The sequence below is a fragment of the Salvelinus sp. IW2-2015 genome, linkage group LG11, assembly GCF_002910315.2.
Source record: "Salvelinus sp. IW2-2015 linkage group LG11, ASM291031v2, whole genome shotgun sequence".
NCBI classification, from domain to species: domain Eukaryota; kingdom Metazoa; phylum Chordata; class Actinopteri; order Salmoniformes; family Salmonidae; genus Salvelinus; species Salvelinus sp. IW2-2015.
The window spans coordinates 32,290,354-32,304,820 of NC_036851.1; positions in this window are offsets into that span (position 1 = coordinate 32,290,354).

A 14,467-nucleotide genomic window follows, 5' to 3' on the forward strand; every position below is an offset into this window, starting at 1 on the left:
TCTTGATGACAGCTTTGCACACTCTTGGCATTCTCTCAAGCTGTCACGTTCCTGACCTATTTTTATGTTATTTTGATTATGTTTAGTTGGTCAGGGCGTGAGTTGGGGTGGGCATTGTATGTTGTGTGTGTTTTGTTTAGTCTATGGGTGTTGTATTGTGTATGGGATAGATAATTGTGAGGTTGTCTAGTTATGTCTATGGCTGCCTAGATTGGGTCTCAATCAGAGACAGCTGTCATTCATTTGTCTCTGATTGGGAGCCATATTTAAGGTAGGCATAGGCAGTAGGCTTTTGGTGGGTAGTTGTCTTGTTTAACGTTTGTTGCTTGTCTGGGCACTTGCGTTATTTAGCGTCACGATCATTTGTTGTTTTGTTTGTTTGTAATAGTGTTTTCGTTTCATGTTCATCTTCGTTCGTTTAATTAAAAGAAGATGGCTTATTTTCCTCAAGCTGCGTTTTGGTCCGTCTCTCCTCCACACGATCGTGACACAAGCAACTTCACCTGGAATGCTTTTCCAACAGTCTTGAAGGAGTTCCCACATATGCTGAGCACTTGTTGGCTGCTTTTCCTTAACTGTGCAGTCCAACTCATCCCAAACCATCTCAATAGGGTTGAGGTGATTGTGGAGGCCAGGTCATCTGATGCAGCACTCCATCACTCTCCTTCTTGGTCAAATAGCCCTTACACAATCTGGAGGGGTGTTGTGTCATTGTCTGTTGAAAAACAAATGATAGTCCCACTAAGCGCAAACCAGATGGGATGGAGTATCGCTGCAGAATACTATGGTAGCCATGCTGGTTAAGCGTGCCTTGAATTCTAAATAAATCACAGACAGTGTCACCAGCAAAGCACCCCCACACCATCACACCTCCTCCTCTATGCATCATGGTGGGAACCACACATGCGGAGATCATCCATTCACCTACTCTGCGTCTCACAAAGACACGGCGGTTGGAACCAAAAATCTCAAATTTGAACTACTCATACCAAAGGACAGATTTTTACTGTCTAATGTTCATTGCTCGTGTTTCTTGGCCCAAGCAAGTCTCTTCTTATTGGTGTCCTTTAGTAATGGTTTATTTGCAGCAATTCGACCATGAATGCCTGATTCACACAGTCACATCTGAACAGTTGATGTTGAGATGTGTCTGTTACTTGAACTCCGCAAAGCATTTATTTGGGAAGCAATTTCTGAGGCTAGTAACTCTAATGAACTTATCCTCTACAGCAGAGGTAACTCTATGTCTTCGTTTGATGTGGCGGTCCTCATGAGAGCCAGTTTCATCATAGTGCTTGATGGTTTTTGCGACTGCACTTGAAGAAACTTTCAAAGTTCTTGAAATTTTCCACATTGACTGACCTTCATGTCTTAAAGTAATGATGAACTGTCGTTTCTCTTTGCTTATTTGAGCTTTTCTTGCCATAATATGGACTTGGTCTTTTACCAAATAGGGCTATCTTCTGCATTCCACCCCTACCTTGTCACAACACAACTGATTGGCTCAAACGCATTAAGAAGGAAAGAAATTCCACAAATTAACTTTTAACAAGGCACACCTGTTAATTTAAATGCATTCCAGGTGACTACCTCATGAAGCTGGTTGAGAGAATGCCAAGAGTTTGCAAAGCTGTCATCAAGAGAAAGGGTGGCTACTTTGAAGAATCTCAAATATAAAATATATTTTGATTTGTTTAACACTCTTTTGGTTACTACATGATCCCATATGTGTTATTTCATAGTTTTGATCTTCACTATTATTCTACAATGTAGAAAATAGACAAAATAAAAATAAAAACCCTTGAATGAGTAAGTGTGTCCAAACTTTTGACTGGTACTGTATATTAAAATATTAATATCATAGAGTGGACACCTAAGCCTACTGTATAGGCCTATGCATGCAATGAACTTATATATTTAGTGCTCAAATCCCTGACAGCTGAACCGTGAGGTGACCAATTATGATTTTAGGAAAGTAGCCTCGAAACACAAGGAATACTGTTTTTGTAGTTTGTTATTGCTGTTTTTAAGGGCACGTAAACATTGTCACACCCTGATCTGTTTCACCTGTCTTTGTGCTTGTCTCCACCCCTGTTCAGGTGTCGCCCATCTTCCTCATTATCCCCAGTGTATTTATACCTGTGTTCTCTGTTTGTCTGTTGCCAGTTCGTTTTGTTACGTTTAGCATTTTTTTCAGTGCTCCTTTCTGTCTCTAGTTCCTATTCYTCTGGAGGTTGAGCATTTTTTCGTCTCTATCTATTTAATTGTATATGTACAGTGCATTCAGAAAGTATTCAGACCCCTTGACTTTTTACCACATTTTGTTACGTTACAGCCTTATTCTAAAATGGATTACATTTTTCTTAAATCATCATCAATCTACACACAATACCACACAAAGACAAAGCAAAAACAGTTTTTTGTAATTTTTATCAATGTATAAAAAAAATTAAACAGAAATACCTTATTTACATAAGCATTCAGACCATTTGCCATGAGACTGGAAATTGAGCTCAGGTGCATCCTGTTTCCATTTATCATCCTTGAGATGTTTCTACAACTGGATTGGAGTCCACCTGTGCTAAATTCAATTGATTGGACAAGATTTGGAAAGGCACAACTGTCTACATAAGATCCCACAATTGACAGTGCATGTCAGAGCAAAAACCAAGCCACGATGTCCAAGGAATTGTCTGTAGAGCTCCGAGACAGGATTGTGTCAAGGCACAGGTTTGGGGAAGGGTACCAAAAAATGTCTGCAGCATTGAAGGTCCCCAAGAACACAGTGGCCTCCATCATTCTTAAATGGAAGAAGTTTGGAACCACCAAGACTCTTCCTAGAGCTGGCAACCTGGCCAAACTGAGCAATCGGGGGAGAAGGGACTTGGTCAGGGAGGTGACCAAGAACCTGATGGTCACTCTGAATGAGCTCTAGAGTTCCTCTGTGGAGATGGGATAACCTTCCAGAAGGACAACCATCTCTGCAGTACTCCACCAATCAGGCCTTTATGGTAGAGTGGCCAGACGGAAGCCACTCCTCAGTAAAAGGCACATGACAGCCCGCTTGGAGTTTGCCAAAAGGCACCCAAAGACAAGATTCTCTAGTCTGATGAAGCAAGATTGAACTCTTTGGCCTGAATGCCAAGCGTCACATCTGGAGGAAACCTGGCAACATCCCTTCGGGGGAAGCATAGTGGTGGCAGCATCATTCTTTGGGGATGTTTTTCAGCTGCAGTGACTGGGAGACTAGTCAGGATCGAGGCGAAGATGAATGTAGCAAAGTACAGAGAGATCCTTGATGAAAACCTGCTCCAGAGTGCTCAGGACCTTAGACTGGGAGGAAGGTTCACCTTCCAACAGGACAACGACCCTAAGCAAACAGCCAAGACAACGCAGGAGTGGCTTCGGGACAGGTCTCTAAATGTCCTCGACTGGACTCCATCACCTCCTTGATTACCTGCCCTATATACAGTTGAAGTCGGAAGTTTACATACACTTAGGTTGGAGTCATTAAAACTAGTTTTTCAACCACTCCACAAATTTCTTCTTAACAAACTATAGTTTTGGCAACTCGATTAGGACATCTACCTTGTGCATGTCACAAGTCATTTTTCAAACAATTGTTTACAGACAGATTACTTCACTTATAATTCACTGTATCACAATTCCAGTGGGTCAGAAGTTTACATACTCTAAGTTGACTGTGCCTTTAAACAGCTTGGAAAATTCCAGAAAATGATGTCATGGCTTTAGAAGCTTCCGATAGGCTAATTGACATAATTTGAGTCAATTGGAGGTGTAACTGTGGATGTATTTCAAGGCCTACCTTCAAACTCAAACTTTGTTTGACATCATGGGAAAATCAAAAGAAATCAGCCAAGACCTCAGAAAAATAATTGTAGACCTCCACAAGTCGGGTTCATCCTTGGGAGCAATTTCCAAACGCCTGAAGGTACTACGGTCTTCTGTACAAATAATAGTACGCAAGTATAAACACCATGGGACGACGCAGCCGTCATACCGCTCAGGAAGGAGACGCATTCTGTCTCCTAGAGATGAACGTACTTTGGTGCGAAAAGTGCAAATCAATCCCAGAACAACAGCAAAGGACCTTGTGAAGATGCTGGAGGAAACGGGTACAAAAGTATCTATATCCACAGTAAAATGAGTCCTATATCGACATAACCTGAAAGACCGCTCAGCAAGGAAAAAGCCACTGCTCCAAAACCGCCATAAAAAAGCCAGACAACAGTTTGCAACTGCACATGGGGAGAAAGATCGTACTTTTTGGAGAAATGTCCTCTGGTCTGATGAAACAAAATAGAACTGTTTGACCATAATGACCATAGTTATGTTTGGAGGAAAAAGGGGGAGGCTTGCAAGCCGAAGAACACCATCCCAACCATGAAGCACGGGGGTAGCAGCATCATGTTGTGGGGGTGCTTTGCTGCAGGTGGGACTGGTGCACTTCACAAAATACATGGCATCATGAGGCAGGAAAATGATGTGGATATATTGAAGCAACATCTCAAGACATCAGTCAGGAAGTTAAAGCTTGGTCACAAATGGGTCTTCCAAATGGACAATGACCCCAAGCATACTTCCAAAGTTGTGGCAAAATGGCTTAAGGACAACAAAGTTAAGGTATTGGAGTGGCCATCACAAAGCCCTGACCTCAATCCTATAGAACATTGTGGGCAGAACTGAAAAAGCGTGTGCAAGCAAGGAGGCCTCAAACCTGACTCGGTTACACCAGCTCTGTCAGGAGGAATCAAGAGGAGGCCAAAATTCACCCAACTTATTGTGGGAAGGTTGTGGAAGGCTACACGTAACGTTTGACCCAAGTTAAACAATTTAAAGGCAATGCTACCAAATACTAATTGAGTGTATGTAACTTTCTGACCCACTGGGAATGTGATGAAAGAAATAAAAGCTGAAATAAATCATTCTCTACTATTATTCTGACATTTCACATTCTTAAAATAAAGTGGGGATCCTAACTAACCTAAGACAGGGAATTTTTACTAGGATTAAATGTCAGGAATTGTGAAATACTGAGTTTAAATTTATTTGGCTAAGGTGTATGTAAACTTCTGACTTCAACTGTATGTCACTCCCTTTGGTTCCTTCCCCAGGTGTCATCTGACCACTTCCGTATTGAGCGAGTCACTGGTACTTCCTGCTTTAGTTTTTGCTTGTAAGCAGGAATCAGGAGGATAGAATTATGGTCAGATTTGCCAAATGGAGGGCGAAGGAGAGCTTTGCATGGATCTCTGTGTGTGGAGTAAAGGTGGTCTAGAGTTGTTTTTCTTCTCTGGTTGCACATGTGACATGCTGGTAGAAATTAGGTAAAATGGATTTAAGTTTGCCTACAGTAAAGTCCCCGGCCACTAAGAGCGCCGCCTCTGGATGAGCATTTTCTTGTTTGCTTATGGCCTTATACAGCTGGTTGAGTGCGTTCTTAATGCCAACATTGGTTTGTGATGGTAAATAGACACCATGAATAATATTAATGAGAACTCTCTTGGTAGATAGTGTGGTCTACAGCTTATCATAAGGTACTCTACCTCAGGCAAGCAATACCTCGAGACTTCTTTAATATTAGCACAAGCTGTTATTMACAAAAAGACACACACCCCCACCCCTCGTCTTACCAGACGTAGCTTCTCTGTCCTGCCGATGCATGGAAAATCCCCCAGCTCTATATTATCCGTGTCGTCGTTCAGCCACGACTCATGAACTCACGACTCATGAAACATAAGATATTACAGTTTTTAATGTCCTGTTGGTAGGATAATCTTGATGATCGTAGATCATCCATTTTGTTTTCCAATGATTGCACGTTGGCCAATAGAACAGATGGCAGTGGGGGGTTTACTCACTCGCCTACGAATTCTCAGAAGACAGCCCGACCTCCGCCGCCTTTTTCTCTATCTTTTCTTCATGCAAATGATAGGGATTTGGGCCCGTTCCTGAGAAAACAGTAAATCCTTCGCTTTGGACTCGTTAAAGTTATTTTCGGTCATAAAAGACGGTAGGAGCAACATTATGTACAAAATAAGTAAAAACATAAGTTACAAACAACAAGAAAAAACGAACAAAATAGCACAGTTGGTTAGGAGCACGTAAAATGGCAGCCATCCCCCCTGGCGCTATTATAGTCCTGTCTGCAGAGAATAATGGGAGAAACTCCCCAAATACAGGTGTGCCAAGCTTGTAGCGTCATTCCCAAGAAGACTCAAGGCTGTAATCACTGCCAAAGGTGCATCAACAAAGTACTGAGTAAACGGTCTGAATACTTTTGTAAATGTCATATTTCCGGGGGGGGGGTTTTCTTTGTTTATTTAGCAAAAATTTTGGAAAACCTGTTTTTGCTTTGTCATTATGCGCTATTGTGTGTAGATTGATGAGGGGGGGAAACTATTTAATAAATTTTAGAATAATGCTGTAACCTAACAACATGTGGAAAAAGTCAAGGGGTCTGAATACTTTCCCGAAGGCACTGTATATGTAAAAAATAGGGACCACAATGGAAATAAGTCCCCGACTTTATTCTGCCAATTGACGAATGGAAAGAGACATGTTACAAAACCCCAAAAAGTTTAACAACATTCAGAGATTGTCAAGCCAAGCTTTGATACTGGGTAAGCCTACAAGGTAGGGAGGGATGTAATTTCTGTTTGTCAAGATTGACAGTCTATTTATTGTGGTGTTGAAAACGCAAACCATGATATCGAAGTGCCCAAAGTCGGTATGCTTTGTTTATTGGTTGTGTGGTGCATTGGCATAGAAAATGTTGCATATATTTTATATAATTATAATTATAAATATGGCATCACACAAAGTCGTTCAAAATGCATACAAAGGAATCCCAAAAGTTACCAATAAACTTCATCCAAACAAGTCAAACAACGTTTCTAATCAATCCTCAGGTACCCTAATATGTAAATAAACTATACAATTTAAGACGGAGAATAGTATGTTCATTACCGGAGATAAATAACGGAGTGCACGCCCTCATCCACGCGTGCGACAAGACTACAGTCAAAATGAGAGCCACCTAGTAAAACTACAGATTCTAGCTAATTTTTCAAAATATAAGCCTGAAACTCTTTCTAAAGACTGTTGACATCTAGTGGAAGCCCTAGGAACTGCAATCTGGGAGGTATTCCTTTGATTTTCCCATAGACAGCCATTTGAATGGGTGCCAATTCTCCTCGGATTTCCACCTGCCATATCAGTTCTGTTACACTCACAGACATTATTTTAACAGGTCTAGAAACATCAGAGTGTTTTCTATCCAATACTCCCAATTATATGCATATCCTAGCTTCTGGGCCTGAGTAACAGGCAGTTTACTTTGGGCACGTCATTCATCCGAATTTCAGAATACTGCACCCTGTCCCTAAAAAGATAAACATTATTTTGAGTTAATTCTATGAGGGAGGGTGTTAAATTTATTTTACAGGACAAGAGGAGGGTCAGGTTAAAATATTTTTTATGTTGGGGAGGGGGGTGCAATTATTTTCTGACACCTTGAGTTGGACCAGCCAGTAAATCTGTCCCTAAACCTTGAGAATATGAGGAAGAAGCATCAAGTTTCCAAGGTGATAGACTTCTTCATGTGTTTCTTATGAGTACAAGGTGTGTTGCTGCAGAACAGAGAATCATGGCATCAGCATGCTTCAGTTCAGCTGGTGCCTAGCCAAACTCGGCTAGCCGAACCAAACAAGTGTGCTCGCATACTCCCTTAAAAGACCTTCGCTTGAAAAACGATAGCAATAGTACTGTTTGTCCATTTTGAGACGCCGTAGCTCAAAATAGTCCGAATTAATCTAAAATAACTCAAGAAATATGTCATTAATTTGACGTTTAGTCAAGCAATTTCACATCTAACTAAGATGTTGGTGCAGTATTTCTCAATGAAAACAATTGCATGAAAACGAGTCATCTCTCGTTGAATGACAACAAAGACTTATTTTAAAATCCCTACAGTCGACCAATCACAGATGAACGTGCGTAGACTTCGGCTCGGAACTTCGGCTTCGGCAGGTTGATACTGAGTGAAATAATACCTTCCCAGTAAGTAAAATTATGTTGAAAACACATTTTTTCCTGCATTGTCTTGGCTGTGTGCTTAGGGTCGTTGTCCTGTTGGAAGGTGAACCTTCGCATCAGTCTGAAGTCCTGAGCACCCTTCCCCAAATCTGTTCTTCGACACAGTCTTATCTTGGAGTTCTACGGACAAATCCTTTGACCTCATGGCTTGGTATTTGCTCTGACATGCACTGTCAACTATAGGACTGTAATGGAGTGCGTAACCTGTCTCTTATACACATCTAGATGTGTATAAGAGACAGGTGCGTAACTGGCTGCAGGGAAGTCAGGGGCAGGAGAGCAGAAATGGGTAGCAAACGGAGCCCTTTATTGAGGCGGACAAAACCCGGCACTCAGAAAACTAAACACACATGGGTTACAATAACCCGGCGCAAACCAGCCTGGAGTACACATACATTTACATATAACAATTCCACACACAGACATGGGGGGAAACAGAGGGTTATATGCAAGACGAGTAATGAGGGAATGCAAACCAGGTGTGCGGGAAAACAAGACAAAACAAATMGAAAATGAAAGGTGGATCGACGGTGGCTAGAAGACCGGTGACGTCGACCGCCAAACGCCGCCCGAACAAGGAGAGGGACCGACCTCGGCGGAAGTCGTGACAAGGACCTTATATATGTAACGGATGTGAAATGGCTAGCTAGTTAGCGGGTARGCGCTAGTAGCGTTTCAATCCGTTACGTCACTTGCTCTGAAACCTAGATGTAGTGTTGCCCCTTGCTCTGCAAGGGCCGCGGCTTTTGTGGAGCGATGGGTAACGACGCTTCGTGGGTGTCAGTTGTTGATGTGTGCAGAGGGTCCCTGGTTCGCGCCCGTGTCGGGGCGAGGGGACGGTTTAAAGTTATACTGTTACATATAGACAGGTGTGTCCCTTTTCAACTCATGTCCAATCAATTGAATTTACCACAGGTGGACGCCAATCAAGTTGTAGAAACATCTCAAGGATGATCAATGGAAACAGTATGCACCTGAGGTAAATTTTGAGTCTCATATCAAAGGGTCTGAATACTTAAATAAGGTATTTTTGTTTTTTATTTGTAATAAATTTGCAAAAAAAGTCTAAAATTGTTTTCGCTTTTTCATTATGGGGCATTGTGTGTATATTGATGAGGATTTATTTGTATTTAATTATTTTAGAATAAGGCTGTAAAGTAACAAAATGTGGAAAAGGACAAGGGGTCAGAATACCTTCTGAATGCAGTGTACATTCTCAATGAAATAAGCATTATATAAAATTAAAAACTTTCAAGCCTCTTAATATAGAGCCAACTGAAGATTGGAACAATATTGATAATTTCTCCCATCTGTCACATGCATTTACTGTTAGCCTTTTCAAAAGCTTTGAAACTGGCAGCAATGATGTTAATGAAGTCTAAACCATAGAATAAACCAACAGACCATTTCAACTACAATAACATTCTCAGTAATGGTTACACATTTTTTTTCTTGCTATGACTGTGATATGTTGCTTTATCTATCTTAGTTGAATGCACTGACTAAGTCGCTCCGGATAAGAGTGAGTGACCAAAATGTAAATGTAATTTTTTAAATATATTTTTTAAATGTAACTTTTATTTAACTAGGCAAATATAGTTAAGAACTAATTCTTATTTACAATGACAACATACTCCAGCCAAACCCGGACGACGCTGGGCCAATTGTACGCCGCCCTAGGGGACTCCCAATCACGGCCGGATGTGATACAGCCTGGATTCGAACCAGGTACTGTAGTGACGCCTCTTGCACTGAGATGCAGTGCCTTAGACACTTGCAAAGCATGCTGGGTATTATTTGAAAGTCAACATTTGGTCGGTGCGGACCAGAGACAAATCTGAAATGATCATAGCTGTCTACGCGATGTTTCACAAGTTTGAACAGCACAGTAGAGCACAGTACAGTAAAGTACAGTACAGTATGGTATGGCATGATACGGTGCAGGATAGTAGTTTTTTTCAGAATAGTTGAGTACAGTAGAGTACAGTTTAATTCAGTAAAGTTCAGTACAATTTAGTATAGTTCAGTAGAGTAAAGTATATTAGAGTAAAGTAGGGTACAATACACCACACTATACTTTACTTTTATTTATTTTACTGTACTCTACTGTGCTCTACTGTATTGTACTCCCCTGTACTGTACTGTATCGTACTGTACTATACTCTACTTTTCTTTAAGGTACTGTGTACAGTATTATGTAATGTACTGTACTCTGCTGCACTCTACCGTACTTAGGGCTGGGTGGTATACCGTATTTTACTATACACTGCTATTGATGAACGGACAGGTTTGGGTTTTTACTTTACCTTAAATAACGGTATTTGAATGTTAAATGTGATATGACGTGTAATGTCAATTTTTATAGTTTAGACAGCTACTTGAGTCATCCCTCTCCGCTCTCTCTCTCTCTCCATGCCGCTTTCAACAGAGACCTTGCCGTGCCCCCTATCACTCAAGGAGCGCATTTGTTGTTGCTTGACGACGAGACACTTGCCTTCAGTCTGCATGGTCAATGCAGCACATGCAAAACGTCAGTACAGCGACAAAGTGGAGTCGCAATTCAACGGCTCAGACACGAGACATATGTGGCAGGGTCTACAGACAATCACGGATTACAAAGGGAAAACGAGCCACGTCGCGGACACCGACATCTTGCTCACAGACAAGCTAAACACCTTCATAAGACATTTAAGCGTGTTAACCCTCGCAAGACGGCATCCCTAGCTGCGTCCTCAGAGTATGCGCAGACAAGCTGGCTGGAGTGTTTACGAACATATTTAATCTCTCCCTATCCCAGTCTGCTGTCCCCACTTGCTTCAAGATGTACACCATTGTTCTTGTACCCAAGAAAGCAAAGGATAACTGAGCTAAATGACTATCGCCCCGTAGCACTCACTTCTGTCATCATGAAGTGCTTTGAGAGTCTAGTTAAGGATCATATCACCTCCACCTTACCTGACACCTTAGACCCACTTCAATTTGCTTTCCGCCCCAATAGATCCACAGACGATGCAATTGCCATCGCACTGCACACTGCCCTATCCCATCTGGACAAGAAGAATACCTACGTCAGAATGCTGTTCATTGACTATAGCTCAGCCTTCAACACCATGGTACACTCCAAGCTCATCATTAYGCTTGGGGCCCTGAGTCTGAACCCCGCCCTGTGCAACTGGGTCCTGGACTTCCTGACGGGCCGCCCCCAGGTGGTGAAGGTAGGAAACAACCCCTCCACTTTGCTGATACTCAACACAGGGGCCCCACAAGGGTGTGTGTTCAGCCCCCTCCTGTACTCCCTGTTCACCCATGACTGTGTGGCCATGCACGCCTCCAACTCAATCATCAGGTTTGCAGACGACACAACAGTAAGCCTGATTAACAACAATGACGAGACAGCCTACAGGGAGGAGGTGAGGGCACTGTGAGTGTGGTGCCAGGCAAATAACCTCAACGTCAACAAAACAAAGGAGCTGATCGTGGACTTCAGGAAACAGCAGAGGATGCACACCCGTATCCACATCAACGGGACCTCAGTGGAGAAGGTGGAAAGCTTCAAGTTCCTCGGCGTACACATCACTGACAATCTGAAATGGTCCACCTACACAGACAGTGTGGTGAAGAAGGCGCAATTCGGCTTGGCCCCTAAGACCATCAGATTTTTTTAGATGCACAATTGAGAGCATCCTGTCGGGCTGTATCATTGCCTGGTACGGCAACTGCACCGCCCGCAACGGCTGGGCTCTCCAGAGGGTGGTGCGGTCTGCCCAACTCATCACCAGGGGCACACTACCTGCCCTCCAGGACACCTACAGAACCCGATGTCACAGGAAGGCCAAAAAGATAATCAATGACAACCATAGCCTGTTCACCCGCCATCATCCAGAAGGCGAGGTCAGTACAGGTGCATCAAAGCTGGGACCGAGAGCCTGAAAAACAGCTTCTATCTCAAGGCCATCAAACTGTTAAATAGCCATCACTAGCCGGCTACCACCCGGTTACTCAACCCTGCACCTTAGAGGCTGCTGCCCTATATACATAGACATGGAATCACTGGCCACTTTAATAATGGAACACTAGTGACTTTTATAATGTTTACTTACTGCTTTACTCATTTCATATGTATATACTTTATTCTATTCTACTGTATTTTAGTCAATACCACTCCGACATTGCTCGTCCTAATATTTATATATTTCATAATTTCACTTTTAGATTTTTGTATTGTTGTGAATTGTTAGATACTACTGCACTGTTGGAGCTAGGAACACAAGCATTTTGCTACACCCGCAATAACATTTGCTAATATGTGTATGTGACCAATACGTTTGATTTGATTTGACATGCAACAGCGTTGGTTGAAGTTGAATTGAACAGTATAAAACAATTAGAATGGAGAAAGACCCATTGAAATCACTTAGAATGTACAGTATGTGTTGCCACCGTAGGATCATGCACTACTCAAAGCACATTTTGAACTTTTAATATTCAAAAACATAAAATACTGTCAAACCGATTTTTTATTTTTTATTTTTAATACTGTGATATTTTTTGGACATTTTGCCCAGCCCTAACCGTACTGTACTGTCCACATGTGAAACATGGATGTCTATGATTCGTCCAAATCTGAACCAAACATAGTACTTGCCATGTCTGACTTTCTCTGTAATTKATTTCCTGTTGTTGGGCTTTGCACCACAATCGAATCAACCTGCCTTATAATAAATGAGTTTGCGCTTTTGCTTCCTCTCTCCATGCCTCTGTCTTTCCTTAATGGAAGACTACACACTGCAGCAGCAATTTTTCACTGTTCCTTTTTCTCCAGTAATGACCAATATTCCCATATGAKCACTGATGAGGTTTCCTATGTCCTGAGTCTCTATCTGCATCGCCTCCCTTCACACACAAGAAAGCACGCACACACAAGCACACACTTGTACAGACACACACCAAAGCTATCTTATCTGACGCAAAATCTAGGACACAGTCACCATCTAATGTACAGACCTCATATTTCCTGTATTAGTACCTCCTCCCAGCAGACGTGTACAAAGCAGCGGCCATTTCAAAGACGTGTGTCTAGAAACTCACCTACAGCTGCAGCACTGGTTACACAGGTCAGACCAGGTAGGTAATGACAGTGTGAAATGTGGCGTGAAACACATGGTGGCATTAGAGGCAACATGCTCTCAGTAGGTTGACATTCTCCCCCTGCATATCTAACCTCAACAGTCAAGCTTAAAGTTCATGAAAGTTAGAAGGAAAAAAAATCTGAAATCATTCATAAAGTATTCATGCGTTACAACAGCATCGTAAGCCATTGGTAATAAAATTCCATGCTTGTAGGGACACCCCATTGTGTTATTTTATCATACACAGATGACTCCATATTTGTACATGATCACGCAGCTGCTGTCTGGAATGTTAAAATAATGTGGTCTCAGACTTTCAATGGCTAATCACAATAATAGAGAGTAGAGAGAGCCCCAAGTTAAATCATTTCCAACCACCACAGGGACTTCAGACCCTCTCTGAGCAAATTAAGATCCTCTCCATAAGGCCTTTGAGAGGAGTTGACACAATACCAACGACCCTGGTCCCTACTACAGCTGTCCAATTCCATGCTCTGTTTGGGGAGAAGTAAGACAGGCCTGAACTCAGTTTATTTGAAGTCATGTGTCTATGCTGTTTGAATTTAAGGTTGAGCAAATATGGTTAATAAAATGGTATTTTAAAACAGTAATACATGTCAATATGTTTATGAAAGTTATCACACAAAAATGTCACTTCTGTGATTATTTTGGCAGACGACCAGAGTAGTTAGTCTAACTGGTATGCCTAATGACAGTTATGACCTCTTGGCATTGTACAGTGTACACCTTCTCAGATAGCTGTGAATAGTCTGGTGGTTTGGGCTTTAGTCCCTTTACATTCATTATATTACATTGTCTCTGTGGCATCTCATACTGCCATTACAGCTGAGCCAAACAAAGGCAAGAATATAAAAAAAATTWAAAACTCATTCATTGCATGATATGAGGGTTATCAAAGACTCCACAAAAGGCAATTCAAACACTCCCACAAAATCAGTCTCTAGTGGTTTCCAAAAGTATACAGTAGACAAATGCAACTGTTACGCTCCACTAATTACCTTGTTTTCAAAGTTCAGGCCTACTCCCCCATTCTGTCACCTCAGCTGCCTACTGCCTGTAAAGAGGATAGGAAATGCGGTTGTAGCGTATTTTAAACATGTTCACATCACTCACAAAGGGTATTAATGACACCGGCATGAATGTAATATGCTGCACTTTTCTTTTATAGCTCTACAGCATCCTGCACGCTCTATAATCAA